General features: G+C 41.5%; 2 protein-coding genes across 3 annotated transcripts in view; one reads left to right on the forward strand and one right to left on the reverse strand.

Annotated features, from left to right (window-relative positions):
• Window positions 1-24,094, reverse strand: part of COG5 (component of oligomeric golgi complex 5) — a 1,241,975-nt gene that overhangs the window by 824,067 nt on the left and 393,814 nt on the right. The gene's annotated exons all lie outside the window — the stretch shown is intronic.
• Window positions 6,283-24,094, forward strand: part of GPR22 (G protein-coupled receptor 22) — a 29,279-nt gene continuing 11,467 nt past the window's right edge. Inside the window, exon 1 of one of the 2 annotated variants that reach the window (XM_086967168.1) lies at window positions 6,283-7,231. The gene's annotated coding sequence lies outside the window, so the exon portion shown is untranslated. Of the gene's footprint in view, window positions 7,248-24,094 lie in introns of both variants that reach the window. The other variant, XM_086967172.1, reaches the window with a different exon arrangement.

The following is a 24,094-nucleotide window of genomic DNA, read 5'->3' on the forward strand; positions in this document are numbered from 1 at the left end:
AAGAGGTTAGTTACAGTATGGCAATCTCAACACCATGAAGCAGTGATCATCCCTTAGACACTTGGAGTAGCCTGGTCCCAGTCATACACAGCATCTTCACATGGGTTGCTGCATATTCAAACATTTCTTAGATGGGGGTTCCTTCAAAAATACTTCTCTTAGTTCTTGAGGTACTACAATGTACTTTAATTTATGTCCTTTAAGGTCTCTTCACTAAATGTTTTCTTACTGATGGCTATTACGTCTCCTAAATATATTTATTTATTTATATATATGTATTTATATAGAGCCTGAATTGACCCCCGGAGGGGTATATCTGAGCTTCAGACAGGCAACAGGAAAAACTGATGAACAAGAACAAAATCAGAGACAGAAAAGGATGGTCTTTATGTGCTTTCTGAATTGGAGATGTTCTGGGCATTGTCTCAAGTGAATGGGAAGCTGATTCCAGTAAAGAGGGCCAAGGTGGGACAATGCCTTCCCATCTAGCCTGGCTTTCCTGAATCGGGGACCACAAGAAGGGATTTAGGACCTGAGCGGAGGGACCTGGAGGGCATATACAGCGTGAATTTCTCTGCAGGAAGGCAGGGCAGAGGTTGTATAAGGCTTTATGAACGGTGCAGCAAACTTTAAACTTAACCGGCTCGCGTACTGGAAGCCAATGGAGCTGATGGAGAAGAGAGTGAGAAGCGGTCCTGGAGGGGGTGTCCAAGACTAGTCGCACTGCGGTTTTCTGGACCACATGTAATCTACAAAGCGAGGACTCATTGGCTGAGAACAGGAGGCCATTGCAGTAGTCCAGACGACTCAGTAGAAGTGCCTGCATCAGGGTTTTTCGAGTTGAGTCAGGAAGCAGGGGAAAAACTTGTCGTAGGAGGCCCAGCATATGAAAGCAGGAGCCAGCTATCTGAGCAGCATGCTCCTTCAAGTTGCGAGCCTGGTCCAGGCGAATGCCTAGGTTCTTAACAAGGGACTTGGGGGCAGGAGGAGCACTGGAGGTCCACCGGCCACCATTCAGGGGTCCACAGTAAAGGGGCCTCTCCAAAGAGTAAGATCTCAGTCTTCCCGACATTGAATTGGAGGAAACTACATCTCATCCAATTGGAAATAGTCTTCATACCAGAAGAGAAGGCCAACTGAGCAGATGGAGTGAATTTGCTAAAAGGAAATAGCAGCTGCGTATCATCGGCATATGAAATAGGAGTAAAACCACGGGTCCTTAGGAGATTGGCTAAGGGAGCCACATAGATATTAAACAAGGTAGTGCTCAGACAGGAGCCCTGCAAGAATTGTGTAGCTTGCTTTGTTCCACTTCTAATTTGAATATTTTTCCTGACAGTTAGGCCCTTTGGTTAGGGCTAAATATTATTCCCAAAATCTTAGATTTTGTTACTATAATTTGGACATTGAGTTTCTTCCCTTTTCCCTAGATGCTTTAACTTCTGAGTAGGTAAGCCTTCATTCTAACATATGCTTATGGTGCTTAGCACTGACCTCATTAAAACTGTCGAATTCCAACACTGCAATTCACTCTTTACTGTTCTTTTATCACCAAGAAATGGGATTTGTCCATTATTAGTTCCCTAGGCATGTGGGTAAGGTCAATGATATCCCTCGCCGATACCAACAGAGGTATGGATCTTCCACATGAGACGCAAGGAAAATCGAGCTAAGGCATATCTACTTCCAGGGAGGAGGAACGGGGACTGCCCAATGGTCAGATTAGCAAGGGGGACATTTGAGCTATCCCACAGTCATCAATGCCACTAACAGATACAAATAGGAAGTGAAAGAGAGATGAGTTTAGGCCAAAGGTCTTGTTTTCTGCAAACTGCAACTGTGCCTAGATTTATGAGCATGGATGCATATCTTGTATGATACTGCAACTCCTAATGTGCCAAGTGAAATCGTTTGTGCTTAATCTTGTTTCTTGTTGATCACGCACTGAAGTAGGAGCACATGAGTGGGGAAAAGGACAAGGGAGTTAACCTAGGAGGTTATTTTCAGATCACCTACTGATATTCTTTGTTCCTCCTGTGACCATCTCCCTTGTCCTTACATTTCCCCTACCTGCCCCCAAACCCTTTCCCCTCTTCAAGGGCCGTTATCTCCCACCACATAGGATTTGCTTAGTACCAAGGGACGTTACAGAGAAAAAAATGTCCCATTACGGAAACTGATCAGAAAACCAGTGGAGCAATTCAGGAGGTTTGAGTTAAACTGTGAAACATGAGGCTATAGGAGCGGAGTGCATATCTATTTAAAGGTGGAAACTCAACCAAAGAATCACTTGCTCTGTATTTTGTACTTCCAAGTGAGACTGCAATGCATGCAAATCAAGCCCCAATTCCGTAGTATTTCATGGCAATAATAAAAAGAGCTCAAATATTTTTAAAGGTCACTTAGTATTGCAGTTGATTGCATTTACCTACTTAATAACAAGGACAGGTAGGGGCTATGGGGTTCTGGGTAGGTCACATGTCTGTTTTCAGTACATTCTAAATCGTCATTCCGTGACACAAAAGCAGGTGAAAATTGTATTTTGAAAATAGACACAATCAGTACTTTGAATGGGCCGGTACTCACCGGTACTGAGTACTGGCACTTCTTAAATCTATCACTTTGAGTACCGGCACTTCTCTACTACTGAGGAGAGTACTGGTACTCATGAAAAGGTAGGCTCATTTTCTGTGAGTGCTTGTGAGCAGGAGTGGAATGTGTCCCTGGCAGCCAAGGCGCCGCTTTTGTAGCCCCAATCTGAGCCCCAGCTGAGTAATTCAGCAGGGCTCATTTGAATAATGTCCAGTGCTCACCATCAAGCTGTGTTTGACAGAGCCGGGTCAGTTCAGGCCTTGTGCTGTCAATCACATTCACACTATCCTGTGCATTTGTGCAAACATAGGAATCAAGGCAGTCCCCTGGCAGTGGCAATCAGGCTATGGCCATTCCGGCCCTGGTAGCAATTAAAAAAGCCATGGTAGGTGAAGAGTATAAGATGGATTTTATCATACCTGAGACTTTTGTGTTTCTGCTTATGTTTGCCTGAATTTGTATGCCTGTTGTTTTGTAAGAAAAAAGGGAGAGAAAGAGAGAGAGAGAATCAAAATACTCTCAGGGAGTATTTTAAAGAAAATGGGCGGCACTTTGTGTGTACATGTCTGCTCGGCAACAAAGATTCATAAATAACGTGGGAGGGTTGGTGAGTAAGTGGATGGATGAGTGAGCAAGGGTGGGTGGATGGATGGATGGATGAATAGATGAATGGATGAGTGAATGAATGGATGGGTGAAAGAGGGGGGATGATTGTAAAGTGCTCTGATACCTCCAGGTCTAGCCGGCGATACATACAACTTGCAAATAAATAAAATTGGATAAAAGGGTGGATAAGTGAAAGATTGGATGGATGAATGAAAGGATGGATGAAAGTTTGAATGATGGATGAGTTGAAGGAGGGATTGAGTGAAAGGGTTGATGGATGAGTGAAAGGGTGGATAAAGAGATGGATGAGTGGAAGGATGAATGGATAGGTTTGGAGATGAATGGATGGATAGGTTTGGATATCAAGGGTGGTCAGACGTAATGGTGAAAAACTGAATGATGGATGAAGGACTGAATAGGCGACAGAATGTAAAGGTTACATTGTGGACATCAGCAGGTAAATTGTAGGATGAAAGTATTATGGATAAATCGATGGACGAGACAAGAGATATCTGCTGGGGAGTGTCATGATGATTTGCTTTATTTGCTTTGTGTCATAAGATCTTTGGTTGGGAGTGGGGGTATTTTCAGTTTCTTCCTACTCACATGCTCAAAAATATATAGTATTGTGCCAAACAACAGCAATTAACAGTATGGCATTAAGAAGGTGCAACTATTGCTAAAAAGGAAATGTTAACATATCGCATTTTTCTTTCATTTTGTGTAATGAGTTAACCTGCTTTGTTTATATAAACACATTTCTCATGTGTTTTGGTATGTGCTGCAACTAATATAGAATGTGTTAACCTCATAGCTGCTATTACACATTCCTCCCCAGTGCTGCGCTGTCCATTAGAACTAGTGCTGAATGGACGTTCAATGGTCGTGCGCAGCACTGGGGAGGTAGCGCTGCTGACGACCATTGGCCGTCAGCAGCACTTAAGGGGTTAAGTATCATCATGTCTTGCCATTAGCCCAGCCCCCTCACTACACCTCTAGCTCATTTAAATGAGTACATGCACTTATTTTTCCCATTTAAAGCACTGGACACAATAGGAAAATATAAATATTACGCTGCAACTTAAAGATGAATTTCTTTTCCTAGGCTAAGTAGTTATAGAGACCAAGAACGTGGACTCTGTAGTAAATAAGCAAGAATGTAAAGACCAACTTCCCCTCAACAATGGAATAGAACACAGTAGCAACGGTTAAATGTACATTTTAGTATTGTGTAATTAGATCAGACGCATGGCCTCCACGAAATATGCTGATTGGAATAAATGCAGACCCGGTGATGTAGCTTATAATAGAATCTGCTGTGGAACTAATAATCTCATCAATCCGAATACTACATTTTTTCCAGTGTTTACAAGGCATTCTAAGTGCCATTTCGTTTTTTTAGGTTTAAATTAGTATACAGTAAAGACAATTTGCTATAGAATGTTGGCATATGAGGCTCTTCTATCCAGACAACGATACAATAAAATAACAACTGCACCTATTCGGATTTCCCTATATAAATCACCTCTGAATATGAGCCGTTTTAAAAGCCCCTTTGCACGAGAAAAGCAATACAAATCACCCCTCTTCATAAATACACAGATAAAAAGCAGAGCAGCAGCCTCCCAGGACTGACCAATCACAATTAGTGAAGGCACTGCATCTCTCCGCAGTGAGAGGAAGCACCGAGGCGGGCTGTCACTCTGCGAAGCCAGCCTGGGAACCAGCACCGCGACAAGAGGCGTCTCTGCCCCCTTCTACAGAGGCTGAGTGAGCCCCAGTGTTGCCTCTGGAGACGAGCAGTCTTGTACACGCTGAACTGCTTCCATCATGCGTTTTCAGGTGCACACTGATTCCACGGCGGAGAGCACGGTGAGCTGCCGCTGAGCGACGCTACGGCTTCCTTACGCTGGCAGCGTGCTGGAACAATGGCACGCGCGCACGGATGTCCATTGGGGTCAATGTCTGGAGAGCTGGGGACGGCCCTCTGCGCCCTGCACCGCTCGCGCCAGTGAGCGCCATGCACCAATCAAGGCGGGGAGCGCCGCACCTGCACCGAGCTCGCGCTCCATCGGCAGTGGAGGTAAGATGCATTCCTTGTCACGACGCTTCACCTGGTCCCACAGTCGGCAGCCTTGCCCCCTCATTTCTTGGAAATGCCCGAACCGCCGCCTTCCTTTCGACAGAAGGGGCTTATAGTAAAACCCTTTCCATTTAAAAATTGCACCCCCATTCTCAACGACCGTCTAAAAATACTGCCAACTGTAGTGTTCCAAAGATTTTTGCAAACGTTTACAAATGTGGGCACCGCTGAACTACTGTGGCGCTGCCACGAACATTTAACGGAGTCCAAGTTATTTTTATATAACCATCGTTTCAGAAGCCAAATATAATCGGTTTACAAGGTAAAATGCGGTTTGTAACCAATAGTGTGTTTTGGAAGGGTATTCAACAGCCTTTAAAAGGTGTCGCTCCGTGAAACAGGACGTGGCTTTACCAATGCACTGCATTTAATTCAGGTTGTCCCGTCTACGTGTTTTACGGAGTGTCTGGCAGCTGAAGCCCCGTTGGAATAATTCGTATTTAACATTTCTTGTGAGATGCGTGCATCACCAACACACTCGCACCATTTTCCGAGCTTCAAGGTCTGCACCAGTCGATGCTCATTTAAAATCTGTGATGAAGGCTGGAAGCTGTGTGTTGTACTATAAGCAGTGTGAACGTCTGCTCACCGGCACTGTAAACAGAGCCTGATAGCAGCACCCCTGAAAGCAGAATCAACCACATCTTGTGTTGATCTGGATAACACCATACCTGGAGCTCGTGCACGTTTTTCTATTTACAGCCGTGCAATTTTTTCTCCTGAAAGGTGGGGCCTAGCATATTGGCTTACTACAGAAAATGCCGGTAAAACATATATTACAAAATGTCATTTGTTACAGGCATGTGCAAAACGTGTTCTTGCAATCTCTACATTTAATTTTTTTCTTCTCTCCAGGGCATATAAGCATGCAAATCACGGCGAGAAGCGACAAAATGAAGACTGCGACTGACTGAGCATCTTTCTCGATTCTGTGGGTGGGTGGGCGGGAGAAGAGCCATCGAATTTATGGGATTTGAAGCCATGAAGGAATAGGAGTATAGAGCACTGAAGGTCTGCAATATTGCCTAAATAACAAGTCAAGAAGGGCCGCAGGCATGGAGCACAAAGGATCATACTCTATGACAAAACCAACTAACCGGTTTGGAGAAAACCTAAAAATATGACGGTGAGCTATACACGAAAGGATTTAGACATCAATAATGAACAAGCAGAGAGTACCGATTTACAACGAGAAAGAGGCGCTTTTGCAAAGGAAATATATGTTATCTACTTGATGGACAAGCTGAACCAGGACGCACCGCGCCTCCTCTGAAATATGTGCCAAGTTCTTAAGGCCAGTTGTTACAAGGACTAATGGCTGCATTGCTCTCAGAAATCAAGCGCCAGATACCTACCTCCGCAAAGAAACCACATTAAGCCGCAGATGGTTCCTTTCAAAGCACATGCACTGGATTTTTCAATATATACAATTTTATGTGACAACGCCATCTCTCAAAATCAGGGGGAAGAAGTGCTATTGGAACAGACTGACTCACAAGAATAAAAATATGCCAGGAGACAGAAATCAGGTGGCTCGATTTCAAATGTTAAGTACCCTGGAAAATTAAAGCAAACAGCTATGCAAGGCAGCGTGGGGGAGGAGAGTCCATTCCTAGGAGGAGTGTAGTACAAAGCGGGGTCTGTCAGATGCAGGATGGAATACATTTGTCTTCGCTCCAGGCTTTTATCAGTCTGCCATCCAAGTCAACCTCCTCATGCTTACAGGATTCTTCTTATCAAGTCTGAGAATGGTGCGTGAAACAGGATTTATCACCATGTTTGTTGCCACGTGAAAAGGCACATTACAACCTGGCCTGTAACATCATGGAGCAGTTGGAGAAAAATGATGGCTACAGGGAGCTAAAAGGCCCGTGACGCAACAGGACAGAGGTACGTCCGGTGCCACGTGAGTCCCAGTTTAAAGATCACTCAATAACCGAATACTGCCCTGCCAAGATGTGTTTTATTTATCAGTTACCTTTCTCTCCTGACATGTGTTTGTGTGAGACTACAAACCTAACTAAGGTGACAGAAACCTGATGCCGGCTCCCACCAGTCTGTTTAGAGTAGAATTTGGCACACTGCACATTTTCCATTTCCCTAATTTTTTAGTTTATTCTGGATAGTTCATATCATTACATGTCTTAGCACACCTGCCTATAATCTCTGTCTGGCGTCTCCCACTTGAAGGCAGCTCCATTAGTCAAGCTGTATATCTGGAAGGGTTCGAACATCAATAGCACGATGTACAGAAAGCGAGCCCGACCCTCGTCTTGCCTAACATGCATGCAGTGAGGGCTCACTAAGGGATGTGGGGCTGTTCTGTTGTGACAGTCAATTCATCATGTGTGTATGAAGTCGCTGCTAATATGAGCACTAGGGACAGGGACTTCTAGGTGTAGTGAGCCTTTGGGACACCCGGATACGCGACACCATACCGCCATGTGGCATCACCATACCGCCATGTGGCATCACCCTGTCTGATGATTAGCGTCTACACACCGACTTCTATTAATAACTAAAGTGATACTTAACCAGGGAGAGCACTGCTCGTGTAAAACGTTTATTTTGTTCATTTAATCTTATCAGAATAATAGAGGACGGTGGCTACTCCTTTTATGGATGTGGCCTATATTTGGCATGGTTTTTTCCACAATATTTACACGCAGTAAAGCTTTTCAAATATAGAATCTTATTACGTATATTTGGGGCAGTTTTAACGCACGCACTTTGTAGTCAAGAAATGCACTTCAACTCTTAAGTTCTCTGATGAGCAGAGCAAGGCAGGCTTCACAATGGTCCCCTTTCCCATAGCCTTGTGTTCTGCCTTGGAGTAACATAGCTCGCCACCCGCACCTGAAGCCGATGTGTCCACGGGTGTCATCGCCTATGGCTGCAGTGCACCCGATGTGTAAACGTCTGAGGTCTAGCTCCTACGTAAGGCGTGCTTCTGAACGGAGCGACGAGGTAACAAAGAGGGCAGGGCCAACAGGGACGGAGGGCTTGAGCTCAGCAGTCACGTGCCCCCAAGCTGCAGCTCAGTGACTGAACACCAGCACCTCAGTTGTGCCTTAACTGCTTAATTAGAAGGAAAACATTTCCCTCCCAATGCTATTATTATGCTTCATTATCAGGGCACTTCGCTTACACAGTTCTGATTTTCAGGAAAACAGTATTTGCTACAAGATACACGAGTGTAAGTACGGCACTGTTAGCTATAAAATATACACTAAAAGGCACCTCAGGGGGACGCCGAAGGCCACATGTGACCAGAACTGTCTGAAACGAAATGAAAAGCTAACAGCCCATCAATGACACTGGTAATATGAGGAGTGGTGCAAAAAAAGCTTTCTTCTCGAGAAGCGAAAATACTACACTTGGGACACTGGCTCAGTTAAGCTGTGATCCACCATTTACAGACTGCGATTATAATAAATATACAAAGTTAAAAGAGGAAATATTTAAACTGTGAGCCATGTGGTGGCTGCATGGCCATAGTAATTTCAATGGTTAGGGGTTCGACATTGTAAACAGGGTGGCTAACCAAGAGGGCTTCATTTTCACAGTTTTGCTGCTAATAGATAAACACTTTTTTGGACACGGGTGAACAGTAAGTATGATCTACTATCTCTCTATATTTATTGGGCTGTTTGCAGGACATTAAGGTTATCAAGCAAACTGAGCTTTTGGTCCTTACTAAATACATCATAACCGGCCCAACCCACATATCTGACTGACAACGCCCCCCCCCTCCCTTCGGTGGCTTCCATCACACCTGCTACACACAAGGAGACTGAAGCCAAAAACATAGGGAGAAAAGCAACAGGCCTTCTCTATTTGTGCACCCAGGTTCTGGAATAACATCCTTGTATCAAACCCTCCTCAGTTTAGAAAAGAGCTGATAACACACCTCTTTCAAACACACTACATCACAATGGAGTAACAGTCTAACACCTATCTCAGAACCCAGCTTCCTTTCCAATCCCTCATTGATTGTATCTTTTACTTTGACATTATACAGAGCTTCACTGTCTTTTGACTAGGTTCAATGTATACAAATGACATACATACATACAGAGATTATATACATTCTTAGGACTGGCTACACTAAAAACGGAGGCATGTGTACTATGCATAGGGCAACAGCTATCTGCATTCTGGGCGTTTCATTTTCTTTTTTTTACCATTTTATGTCTGGACCTGTATGTCCCAGCATGCAATGAGCTGCAGGCTCGAAGACAGGATAGTCTAAACGTGGCACATGTGACTAAACGTGGCACATGTGACAGCTTGACGTAGGCAAACATTCATATTTAGTTTTTTTGCTATAACAAAACACACCATTTTGATGAAAGATATATAAACAATTAATACAGTGTGCATATATTTGTAAATCCAGTAAATGTTCAAAATTACCACGAAAGCAACGTGTGTCTAAATAATTTTCTTTTCAAACTTCACTGACTAATGTGTGAGGCTATTGCAATGTTTTTTCTGGGCGAACAAAGTCCATATGCTTCTAATGAACTGCACACTTGTCGAAGTCTATCCAAATTTGCACTGGGGGTTTCAACAAGTGTGTATGTGACAGAATTCCTGCAAAGAGGCAAATGTCTCAACACTATCCTTCAAGAAATGTAAATGATTGCATATACATTATTTCTGTTTGTTAGACAATTGCAGCCTGTCACTGTTTGAGCTTTAAAATGCTTTTCATTTAAAATAGAATATGATCTGACACAGAGTTCACACAAAATTTATTTGGATTTCATTTGGAAATCTGGCAAAAATAGACACTAGATAACTCAGCTTTCTTCGTTTAAAAAAGAAAGGCGTAAAAAGCATCGCCTATTACACATGTCTTTTTCATTAGATCTCTACTGTGGCAGATAGATGTGTAATTGCATTTGTCTCCGCTTTCATTACCACTTTTCTCTTTTTACTGGGTCACAAATGGAGGCGAGTGGCAGAAGGAGTTCGGAACTCTTCACCAACAAGCGGCCAAAGCAGACTCAGCGCCTATCCACATAATAAAATGAAACTACAACAATGCCACATTAAACACAGTACCAACTGAGCACTCTTGGCGGAAGCAAAGCACCAAAGGGCAGACAAAGCCATGACTCCTTCTGCATGAACAAGATTGCGCTTAGTTCACTTTCCAACATGGATACCTCTTTTCCGTGAGGGATGCTACAGAACATTCTCACAAGTTTTCAGGTTAATTCTGTAGTCACCCTTATAAAAAGGCACTGAACCTAAAAGAGATGGCCTGAGAAGGTTTTTTATTTTTAGTCTTCGTTTTCTCTCCCTTGCACATAGTTGGAAGCACTGATGCTCCAGTGTACCAGACTAGACTCTGCTTTTTAGGGAAGCATTAAAGATTTAACATTTGAAGAGAGGTGCTCTTGTATGCCTCTGTCCCACAATTTCACATGTAACCTGCCTCCTTTTGAATTAGATGTTCTGCCATAAAATATAGGTCGTACATCATATTCAAGTGATGAAGGAGGGGTTGGGGTGTTTATGATTGAGAAAGAAGAAAGACTACAGAACTTGAATGAGCACAATGTTAATTTTCTTTACTCTTTTATCTCACTGCTGATCTTTTCTAAATGCCAGTTAAAGGTCTCACAGAATGGGGCATTGGCTGGAGACAATGGCATATGACAGCCTAGAAATGAGGCATACATTTAAGACATACTTTCCCGCCAAAATAGTCTTCTTGTGTTGAAGAACAATCCAAAGAGTAATGCTTACAAAAGGTGTAAAGAGTCACCGTTCTGGCTACCTTACATAGTTCAAGATTTGTGTATTTTTCTGGAGAGCTACAGATACTGCTTTAGCTCTGAACAATGGGAAACAAAGTTAGTCAGAAACGGGTACCTCAAAATAAAATATACAGGATAACTTGAACAACGGGATAGATCAAGGGAGGGATGTCAGATATTGTTACATGAAAACCCTGGTTAGTCTACCATGAGTGAGGAAACAGCCAAAGATGAGCTTTGGCGCTCTCACCACGTACCTGAAGGTGTATGATCTTAACAATATGAGTGAGGCTAACCGTGAATACTGAGGAAGAAAATGTAGGCATTTAGGAAAAAAATAAATCAGGCAATACAGTACAAATAAAATAATGAACGGAATGAAAACAAAACTGTCCTGGCGAAAAATAGTAAAATACTCTTCGTCAGATTAAGTGGGTATAGTCACTGACACTTCAAGTAGAGAGTACGGCGATGAGAAACAAGGTCTATCACGATTGAAAGAGCTGCGTAGTAGAATGCCACATGTTAAATTCATTGAGCATAATAGCACCAAACTGCTGCTCAGGGTGCCACTGAAACTAAGGCTCAATTACTTAGGTAAAAGTCCATCAGAGTGCTGCTTGACTTCTACATTCGTTAATGAATAAATGTGGCTAAGCATATGCAGATATGTTGCAATAGACGAAAAGTAATGTTTTCAGGAATCCATCAAAATTCATACATCCTAATGTGTCACTACTAGAAGCAAGAAAAATAATATGCTTGTTTAAGCCACAGAAGGAACACAATGTGTATTCCCTCTTGTATCATCTTCTGGTGTACCCCTTCCTTAAAGCACACCGGCTTCACATTAACTTCAAAAGGGTCATGCAGAAGTAAGGTAGATGCTCCTGATACAAACTTTTGAAGTTAGCAGTGCTGGTGAAAAGCTGGCACCTCATTTGACACAGGATGACCGAATCAGGGGAAAGGAGCATGAACTCGTTTAAGAACCTGTCATGGCGACGCATTGCTGGAGCTTTGTGGATCACAGAGGAGTTTTAAAAGCTCTCAAACGTTTGCAATATTTTCTGAACCACCAGTGTAGTAGGAAAGGAGTAAAAAGCTTTACTAAACATAGGGGTGCAACAAGAATGCCAAAGGTAGTATTGGCCTTTCGCCTGCCCTGAGGAGCTGGCCAGGGAGGGACTTGACTAACACTCGTAGTTAAGATTTGTTAACATACTTCACAGGCATGTTCCCATTTATGAAGAGAGTGAAGGATTTGCTTCAGCTGGTCTACTTCCACAATATCTAATACTTGAATGTAAACTAGAACAAAAAAGGTACTGTTGCACAGAACCCACCTGATTTCTATGTTACCAGAGAGTCAAGTGTACATTTGGTTGGCGCATGGCTGTGCTAAGGCCAGACTAACTTAGCAAATCTTCCCTTGAAGGTGAAAGTATTTTAGAGCCAGGAAAAAAACTATCTTCTTAATCAACAAGTGTGTGTTGCAATACCTCTGAACTCCCCAATCATACTCTGATAAGTTTGGTATGAGGATTGCCTTGAAAAATGGGCCCTTGAAGGGTAAATCTAAAGGAGTACTGCTCCTGAGCGAGCAAGACAGAGATAACTGCAGCTTGCATAGAAAGATCTCCATTTCCAAAGCTTCTTGATGCACTACTTGATTTCACTAAGAAAAGAACAGTCTGTGCGTCTATCGTTCTCAATCTGAAACAAGAAACTATATGAACTGACACCAGCAACCACAAAAAATGAGTCCTTTAAGATAGATTGTAGGCCCTGGTAAAGCAATCAGTTGGTGGTATTCAGAAACGTTACCGTGAAACACAGCCTCTCAGATAGAATCACTCCACACTAAAAAGTGTAATAAATCCAGATTAGAAAGAAAGGTATACACTAACTGGAAACCTGGCAGAGTGTTCGGCTGAGGTGAAATGCTGATCAACCAGCTGCCCAGACAGGGACACAGATAGGTGATTATAGCTGACAACACTTTGGCCAACATCATGCCAGAGGCAGAGCTAGGCCAGATGGCAAAGATCTGTACTGATTATGAAAGCCTCCAAACCCAAATCGGTGGGTTGTGCTCTATTCTTACTAAAACATACAAAAATTCCCCAGCTGGGCTATTTAGAAGATCAAACCCATTGAGTACATTATGGCTAGGATTTTGGGATGGATAAACCATAAATTTAAGAATGAAACTTCCAATTTTCCATTGGTAATAACTACAAGTATTTGCAATGCAATAGGTCTCGCATTTGTTAAAGTTCTAGCTGTTGGCGTTGACAATAACAATGTTTTTTACTTTTGTTCACAGTGGATCAATGATCTACATTAGTATGAAAGCATAGAAAGAAACAATAGGATTCAGGTGTCCCTCCCTTAGAGGAACCCAAATGATACCTGTACTGTAATTTTGGCATACCACTGATTTATGGGGGAAGCTCATCTTGTGGTATCTGTAGCTCTGCTAGCATTGCTGCCCAGACCCTCATATCACCCACTAGTTTTTAATCTCTACATGTCTTTCTCATGTGACAACCCTCAGTATGTATCCATTCGGCCATATCCCTAAGCCAATCTTCAATTTGCGGCTGTTTTGGAGACAAACATCCTATTACAATCCTACGTTTTGCTAACGTCAGCCCTAGGACAAAGAATCTTCTGCTCAATTTTTCCTTCTGAAGGAAATATGTCCCAACAGGAATTGGCTCACCTCTATGGGGATCCCCCATCCCGTTGCCACATTCGGTCTGGTCAACACACTGAATGCCAGTAATTATCTATGTTCGGGCATCTCCATACTATATGTAAGATATTGACAGCCTGCCCTCATGGTGGGAGCAATCCGCTGAATGCTCCAAGTTCATGGCGTATAATCTACTGGAAGCAAGATTACATGGTGAATCACATTATATTGCAACAGTTTGAACCGTGCATTGGTGGAAGTGGCTTTTACCCCATCGTAGATTAACTCCCAAACTACACAAAGTTGTAGAGAAAGATTAATATGACTAATTAGTTCTTCTTGTACGGAGTGTCAATAGCTGCAAATAGGAAGATCCATAAAAGGCTTCTCTAGGTTTCCTTCAAATATGAAAAAACAATTGACACCAAACCCAAAAGTAGTCAAAAGTTATATTTTAGCATTACCTTTGAGAAAAATAACTGGAATAAAAGGGTTCTCTGGTGTTCATGTCGAATGCCCTACAGCTCTTATTAGAAGTGATGTTCTTAGCTTCCTCCTGTAATTTGGGGGATCCTCCCCTCAATCACACTACTCCTCTTTGATCATTTTTTCGTTGAGAAGGACCTCCTTTAGGAGGTGGAGCTGGTAGGTGGAGAACTGACAGTAGGGTAAACCAAGGGATAGAGAGTTTGGCCTCAAGTAGAGGGAAAATGCTGTGATGCAAGCTCAGATATTCAGCTATATTTTGCAAGAATGACTCTAACAAAGAATTGCACTCACATCCCACACTCAAATACTGTTTGTATCACCCATAGATTGAGAAACCTTACAGGCACTTCCCAACAAATATCCAACTTAAATTTCTATATATTATTCACAAAGTCATCCACACCCATAAATAGGACTATCTCCCAAACAAACTCTCCATCGCTAGCCTGTCCCATACCTCCTGCAGTAGCAACCAATTGGTCACAGAAGTTCTCAAACCCAGGAAGTAAAATGAAGTGGGACTTTTCATCACTTTCACCTATACTCTGAAATCATTTTTTACTGCATCTTACACTGAGAGTTTCCGTACCAATAGAAACTCTAGATCCATCTCTGCTGGCTACATCTGTATCACACGGATAGCTTGACTCTTCAAATAATCTGCAATGAAATAACGTAAAGTAAATTAACTATGGGTGCTTTACACTCTGTATAACTTCTAAAGCTGGCAAACCTGATGCAGTGATTACATCTGATGATGCCCAATTACTCCTGCATTCCACTCCAAAGTGTTCTCTCCCTTTGTAACCACCCATCCACGTATCTATGTCCTGCATGCAGCAATAGGCACGATCATTCAACTACCTTATGTAAAGCAATGCACCCAAGGCTTAAGTCTGATCTTTAAAAACTCTAAAAATAACAATTTAAAAATCTGATTGCAGGGTAAGCAGACTCTACGTAGGAAATTAGCACATTCCTTCTGTGGGATAAATGTGAAGACCCCACAGGTGCTAAATATAGACCCAACATCTGAGATGGCAGGTACAAGTGTTGCAGCTAGACCATGAAGTTTTGTATATTGAGAAATGTTGAATATTACTGGCCACTGGCGCTGCAGCCGTGCATTCTAAGCTACCATAGGAGCAGTCTGCCCAATAAAAAGTGCAGACCTGGGAGGAGCGAAATACCTCAAATACATAGGTGAAGATATAGCAGAAGAGTTCTGCAAAACACAGCCAGTAATTGGTTAATTGGAAACTTGAAAAGAGACACAAAGAAAACGGAACTGTGGTCGGTCTTTAAATCTTTCAGACTTGCTTTAAATTTGATGTTCGAAAATTACAAAATGAGAAATATACAGAGGTCTTGTACCCAAGAAGCTAGATTTAACTTTCCTAACTGCAGTATTAACTGTACTAAATTTGTGGATGTAATGGATAAAGAACCTTGCAATGATTACCGTAACCGGGAGTAGGGGCCCCTAAAGGCACTTGCTTCTTGGATGATTGCTGCTCTTTGGGTTGTGACAGAGAGGCTGTTCAAAGGAACCACTCTGGACAATTGCATTTCAAGGCACTATGAGGCGGATATCTCCCTTTTGATGGATTGAGGTGAAGTCAAATCAACATTGAGACTCCAGGACCAGTATGAACTCCCTGGAGTGAGCTCATGTCACGTTACAACAAAGGGAAAGAGACACCACTTGGTGGAACTCCTCTGTGATTGAATTAAAGCATGATTTACTTAAGGTCTCCTGTCGATAGTATGCGATTCACCAGTGATAGGACTCCTCCGAAGATATTGTCCACGATTAAGGTAATAACTGCTCAAAGACTGCCAAAAGTTCTGCAACTCACACTCACTACCCAGTCCTGCTATCTAATTTAAGATGTGGGGGGGGGGGGGGGGTATGGGGGGGCGGGGGTGTGGACCTCTGCTATGGGTAATTAATGCATCAGGTGCGGACCTAGTAAACTGGAAACCAACTTGGGCAGAAGAATTAAGTCTTAATGCACAATATCATTAATTAAAGATCACAACACACTGACGTTTAAATGTTAAGAGTCTTCAAAAATTCCTCACAAAGCAGAATGACCAGCTGCACACTATATTTCAACGTGTCTGTTTAATCGGCCTCCTGTACACCACCCACTACACCGTTTTCTAAAACGATCTCTAAGAATTAAGTTATAAAATTAGTCCGAGTCATAATGGAAATATGAAAAAAAACTGAAATGAGAATAGGGTTATGTCCTATAAAAATACAAGCACTTAATAGAATCATTGTTGCATGAGTTACTGAATTTGACAAAGTCTCACAAGTGGGATATCATCAGAAAAATAAAAGGAAACATTTCTCAAGGCAGCAGCCTTAGGATCTGAATGTGTAGACACTAATATGCAGCTTTCCTAATCTCCTGTAACATAACATGTCTGGTAGAAGCAAATTAGGCTGCTTCAAACACAGTAAAATGAGTCGAACGACCTCAAGTGTCAAGCTGCTTGGCAAAGTCAAAGGACTATATAAAATTAATTGATCTCTTCTGAAACAGAATTTTCCATGCTGTTTTATGACAAAGCTCTAAGAGACCAAGTAACTGATGAAGGTGTGCTGTACAAAAACTGTATACAAACCTAATCCATTTAAAAAATGTTTTCTTGTAGGTTAGGACTGCTCAGTAGAGATCTACAAGAATAAGATTTTTAGGACAACCACTCATTATGTAATAGATTACATTTAGTTCTGATGTATGTAAATTTATCACGTGGATATCCTGTACATGTGGTATAGATATGGCCCTACTGGACGTTCTTTGGGACACGCTAATGCCAAAAGAAGAGGAAAGCATTTCTGTTTTCATGACCCTTTGTTGTACAATACTTGACAAAGTGAAAAATAATTTCACTACATGTTTGTTAACTTGAGCAATACATCTGTTGTGTTCAAATTTACCAGGTAATGCCCGGACAACATCACACACAACTGCAACACTCCAAGGGCATGGGCAAAAAAGGGTATTCTGTTTGATATCATCATTAAAAGTAAAATACCTACGAAGTAGGCACAAATAGACCCTTTGCTCGACCTTTAAATAAGCAAAGCAACAAAAGTGTAAATGAATGGTTCAGAGTGCAGTATACTGGGATAACGCATTTGTTCAAATGACCATGGGTACCCAGGTTCAGCTGCCCTTGCACAACTTATATAATTTGTCATACAAATTTAAAAGGATGGGTAAGGGGCTGGGAAAAGGCCCCACCATAAGTTGAGATGGTTCTTCAAGCCGTACTAGAAGATCACTTGCTGTAAATCTGTAAATAACCCAGAGGGCTTGGTATGGTGCACACATCTCACACTCGAAAGTAAAACAAGCCAGTCATAAACTTACCCTTGTCACAGACATGCTTTGAAAGTATGGGCCTTTAAGACAAGCGGTCGAAGAAGACTAGGACTAAGAATCATTCAAATAGCATGTCTTACAAGTCACATCAAAGAAAATTATTCTCTTCTACTATGTTTAACAGAAAATGAGGCTGCCCTTGAATCTAAGCAGCCTTTTTTGAGCTACTTTACGGATACCTCTACTGAGGCATAGAAACACCTGTGCTCTGAAATAGATTTCGGCTGCACACATAAAACAATGTTATGAAATAGATCGCTCCTGAAAGATAAGCCTAAGCTAGAAACTACAGCACATGCACAGAAAGATCTACACTATGAAGTACAACTCGAGGATCAGAAAGAAATAGGTTATGAAACACATCTCTGATGCATAGAAAAACATAATCTATTAAATAGATCCCCGAAGCACAGGAAGCCTCACTCTGTGAAATAAATCCCAGATGGAGGATCAATGCTATCAGGAATCAGATCCATGGCCGCATGAAAATCCTTTTTAACCTATTCACATGAAATAAAAACTATGATCCAGTCATATAGAAAGGAAATCCAATTGAAAATACCTCATGAGATGGGGAAGTATACTTTCCGAGAACACAAACAGCTGCTTAAAGTGAGTTAGCTGGGCTAGCAGTCTACCTTCAAAAGCAACGAGAACAAACAATCCCAAGAAAAGATTTTGATAGAGGGATCCTAGGTGTAAAAAAATAGGCTAATTATTCTAGAAGAGAAGGCTCTTGGAAAACCACCGAGTAGCCCAACTACAGTGTTTGCTATGTGCTGGTATTAAAGTACTTGTCTCTGAGAAGTAAAGGACACTGCTGAGTAATTTCTGAACTAATGATGGAAGGTATGCAGAGCAATACAGTTAATACAATTATTCATAAGTAAGTAATTTAAGCAAATCTCTGTCCTCAACCTTAATGGAACACAGTGGGCGTTTTGCTTGGGAAACACATTTCCACCTGTTTAGCTTGGCACATAAGTGTAATCCAAATGCCTGGGGTAGTTTTAATAGTTGTATCCATTTCAAAATACCTAATGATAGCGGTTTGCCACAGTTTATCTGAAAATTCACGATTTAAATAGCTTCAAAACGTTTTTTTCCAGTCGCAACTCCCTTGGGAGTCAAGGACAATTTCTCATTCTATATGCACCTGCATGCTTTATTCCGTATGGTAATAGGACTTTCCAATCAAAATAATTTACATAGAAAACTTAGTGATAATTGAAATGTTAACTCTAGCTGTATTTTCAAATAATAAGCTGCGGTTACCTGTGGGTCAAACTGGCCACTATGACTTGAAAATGAGCCACAATAATACTGTACTGGTTGGACTATCCATCAACATCCACGACTATTTCAATGCCATCACCACAAGGTCAAAAGGCTGATCTAATAAAAGGCTTCAGACATTAAAGAGACAATTGGAAAGTGAGAAGCCACATGGGACCCCAAAGATTAGTCTAATAGGTAGTGACAGTTAAGGATATTAAACACACACACATCATACCCCCTCCCCCTTTCATTCCCCCAACCAGCCACTGCAGGTCATTTCAGTCCAACTTCCCTGCATTTTCTAAGTAGATAAGCATGGAATTACTCATGGCATTATAAGACTACCAGCTACCCCAATAATTACTGTTTCAGTCCTATGCCAGGGTCCTAGACTTAAATGATGCAGGCCTAGTAAACCATTCAGGTCAAAGTTATATTGGAGCTGCAGCCGAACTACTCTGTCCAAAATATTGCTGACTATTGGCTTCTGCTTGATGTAAGGTGAACGTTTTCAGGAAAGACCTAATATCTACCATTTTTCTTTTTTGTGGGTACCACACCTCCCTCAAATATATGTTAACAATAGCCATTAAGCAAGTGGAAAGACATCTGGAAATTCTGAAATATTCTTTCCTTGTACCAAACGGTGAAAGATGATCTTATTCCACCTCAACTGATGAAAAAGATACACCAAACGACAGTGTGCATTTATTAAATAGCAATGGCTTTGCAATCATCAACAGGTTATTCCTTAATAAAGATACGGTGGATGGGACAAAGGTGGCAATATTATTAAAAGTGCCTTGGAAGGCAAAAGAATAGTAGGCAAGGTTTGTTATTAGTCTTTTAGACATAATTCCACTAGGCCAGTTGTTGAAGGCACTTTTGAGGGTAAATGCATGTGGTGCTAGGACGAACCCTAAGGATTTTAGGACCAGAGGCAAGAAACAAACATAACCATGGGTTGACTTAAGAACAGGACCATTTCAGATTCAGAAAGGCATCAGAAAGCATACTTTTGGAAAGAAACGACAAACACGAAGGCGTGAACAAGCATTATGACAGACATTTGGTCATGGTATAGCTTGTCCCCCTCCTCCATCAGCATCATTCAACATTCACTGTATAGCCCTGAAATCGATGCAATAGTGGCATATACGAAATCACCAGTAAACAGCGTTTGTGAGCAAGCCTCAAAAGTAGGTGAACATATTTAGTGCTGACTGGACATCATGCCTCAATGTTTTAGCAGTACTCAGAGTTCTCCAATAGTGGAAAATCTATGTAGGTTCCTAGACGATTAATGAAAACATAAACTTCTTCAGTCTTGCTTTCAAGGAATCCCTTCCACATGTTTCATGTTTCCTGACATTTTAGCCGCGTCATACACGAGTAGATGTTTTTTTTCATAGGTGGCGGCAGCAGCAAGTTAACCGAGGCCAAATAGGTTGCTGTGCATAGTCTCACTTTAACTAGCAAGACCCACTAACTTAACACAGAGAAGAATGCGAAGCCATCGCCCATCTATCTATGTATGGCAGCACCGAGGCTGAAGTGGCTCGATCGTGGCAGCTCGAGAAATCTGTATGCTATACATAAATGATCTTAAAAACATATTTAATGGAAGTCCGTTTATGCTGTTTTCTATTCAAGAATAGTTTGTTGCGACTCATTAGTTAAGCCAAAAATTCCAGAGCACTGCACTTGCACGTCGTCCAATCACGGCACCAAAAGGAAGCATTATAAAGATAGAAACAATTGAAAAGAAAAGAATGATGCAGCTAACATAGGGTAGTAAAGCCAAGAGTGGACACTTGACATAATCACCAGTAGTCGAACACAGCCAGGAAAGCTCCGAGTAGAAAAGTCAAATCATGTTAATTTATCGTCACTGCACAATTTATATATTGGTTTAAAGCACAGCACTCACTAAAAACAAAAACAGGTAGTAAAACTGTTTAAAATACGAGCATGTACTATTTTCCCTAAACCAATTCAGTCTCTACATAAAAAAACAATGCAACACGCTATATCATTATTCACACTCACGCTCATGCGGAGGCAAATTCATTAATTTGCACAAGAGAAAACCCTTACCAAAAATTCTAAAAAAAATCCCTCTAAAAGTATATAAAGGTATATCCGTGAAACTATGGTTAACCATGCCAAAACATAATAGAAGTTAAGCAATTAGAAGTTCACCTGAAAGTTGACTCAGCAGTAAGTGACTAAAGAGACATTTTGATAAAGTCTGACGCATTTAACTGTTTGAAATGCCCAAAAGAGAACCGCTAAAAGCTATGGCCCTATACCAAACTCCTAGGAAAGGTCTTCGAGGAAGCACTTTGTAAGAAGCAAGCATATGCAGGGTCAGTAAGTCTGGGGTGGAGTGAGGTTCCGATTTTCCGAAAATTACGCTGTCATATTATACTAATCATTATAAAAGGGGGCTTAAGGGGCAGTGGAAAGGGAAATGAGTTTAGATTGTGAGGGGGTACTTAAAACACAGTATTCTGTAAACTAACCATGTTTTAAGACCTTTAAAACAGAAACGAGTCTGTGTTTTTGTCCGAGTATTTAAAAACCCCAGGTGAAATCCCAGTGACACCTTCCCATACCCAACTGAAAGCTCTTGTATCCAACTATTTATTTAAAAAAACATTAGGGGGGTGTAACACCACAAACCCCCTCCCTGAAGCTATGCTCCTGAGCAGATGTTGTTTCCGAGAACTAACAGTTCTTAGGCTTTCGATCTTCTCAGTTGCATGCAGGTAGCATTCCCCGGATGCTGTTCCGAGGCATCACGTAGATGGTTCCTGATCCTCTTTCCAAAGTAAGGCTGTATGGAAACACATAAAACCTTTCATTCTCGCGGCCGACCTCACAACGCAACTCATGCAATTGTACTCTCGAAACTTGACTAAGGTAGCATTACCCCTGTGAGGCCCCGAAAACTTCACTTGCACCTCTGAAGGCTACCCTTAATGCTGCATCTAGGCTCATCAGAGGTTTTCAAAAACGGGATCGCATTACTCCACACTTTTCGTGTAATGAATTGGCTTCCCTTTGAGGCCAAGATGCACGTCAACATTTCTTGCATGACCCACAAAGCGCTGCACCACAATACTACCTCCTACCTGTCCCAGGAACTGCCCCTATCAGGAGTAAATAGATCCTCCAGAAGCACAAGCTCCCTACTTCATAAGCCCCAAAAACTAGAAAAAGAAAACCTACAACTGTTCCTTCTCGGATATGTCCCCAAATATCTGGAACTATCTGACCAAGGAGATCAGATGCAACCCATCCACATCCCTCTTCCGGAAAGAAGTAAAAATGATCTATCCAACAAATTCCTCTCTCTCTGATGATCAGGCCACTGGTACCTCTATCCCACACCCCCCACGTAACCTGTGCATCACTACCTCAGGCGAAACTATGCCTCTCTCCACATCCTGTAACTCCCTCCCTCTTCTACCTCAGACCCTAGAGTTCACATATTCTACTGGAAATTGTGTTTGCATTTTTTTAATATTCTGTTACTTGTATTATTATTTACGATTAAATAACTTGAATATATTTATATATCATTTACTCTTTTATTGGTAATATGCATTATTAGGTACTTGTTATGTTCCTCATGTTATCCGGTTGTGCTTACTCTTTTGAGTGCTCCGACACCTTTGCTTCATGTTCGCACTATATAAAACGTCTTAAACAAGCAACTATAATTCTAGAAGATATCGAAATCTGGAGAATTTACAATGACTGCTGACGACTGTTCGTAAAGACCTTTCAGTCAGTGCATTTTTTTCCTTCTCATGATCTCTCTTAATGTCACAGCAGTCGTCAAAGGTAATTTAGAACAAAATAAGCACAATAATCGAGGATCATGTTGGTGAGCAAAACGTTAAAATGAACTGACTGGAAACCATTGGCTTTAAAAGGACTCTATGAATCCACGGCTGTAATGCTTGAAATTCTCTAGTACCTATTCTCACCCCTTTGGTGTCTACCTGCTCCATACTACCTTTTTCCTCACACCTGCTAAATCAGACCACACTTGAAGGGGTTTGATGGCATATCAAGCACCACTGATTATGCAAGCACAGGTTTAAGTTTATGCACAAGATGGTATGTAGGCTAACTTCAGAAAGGACAACTTCTCCAGACATAATTATGTTAAGTTGCACACAACACGCCAGTCACATTTATAAGAGATACATCCGGGAACACTATATTGAATTTAAATCCATAAACAATGTTTTCCAATAACAAGGGGTCATTTAGAATTCTAGTTCACACAACGAAAGCCACCTGTAACATTATCACAGGGCACTGCAATGTTCTGGTCTAAAACATGTTATGTTAACTGTTTTTATATTTTAGAAGAAACCTTCTGCATTTACTTGGCTTTGTTGCGTTTCATGTGGGCAGATTTAAGACTTTGATTTGTAGATTTTTTAAACAAAGTCAACGTTCTCTTAGACTAGTGAGTGTGGGGTTTGTTTTTTGAGGAATCTCCAATCATTGCTGGAGCTAGAATTGGAGGCTTTCAAAGTCAGCCAACCAAAGCAGCTTGTATGGACATGACTCATTTGTTGTCTCTGTGGCGGTGCTTCCGAGTTGGTTTGGGTGGAGGGATGTAAAACTAAAACAACAAGTCATCCATGGTGGTTTTATCTGTTATTTTGTTTGGGCTAATGAGCCCTTAAAGGAGTAAAACGACGAATAAACTTTAGGTTGATGTAACTGCATGTTAGTGTAGTTTTAGTGCAGCGTTTTGTTTTAGAGACCAAGCTCTTTTTGTCTGCAGTGCTGCTTGGTTCCTTGTCCTGTAAACTGACAGGTTGAGAAATTTCTGAAACGTGTTTCCTTCTCCTTGCACATGAGACTGAACTCTCAACCACCCAGTAACTAATATGCTGAAATTCAGTGTTCAATTTTACTTGTGTTAGATATTTTCTAGCTCACTGCTTTAGCGTTTTGGAGCAGAAGGAAACATTCTGTGTAAATGAGATAAAGTATAATCTAGCAGCCATTTCGAAAAGAAAGCCATACATTTAAAATTAGCCCCTCTGATGGCTTTATGTGCCCACTCGTAAGATTTCCA

The sequence above is a fragment of the Lissotriton vulgaris genome, chromosome 1_1 (assembly GCF_964263255.1).
Source record: "Lissotriton vulgaris chromosome 1_1, aLisVul1.2, whole genome shotgun sequence".
Lineage (NCBI taxonomy): Eukaryota > Metazoa > Chordata > Amphibia > Caudata > Salamandridae > Lissotriton > Lissotriton vulgaris.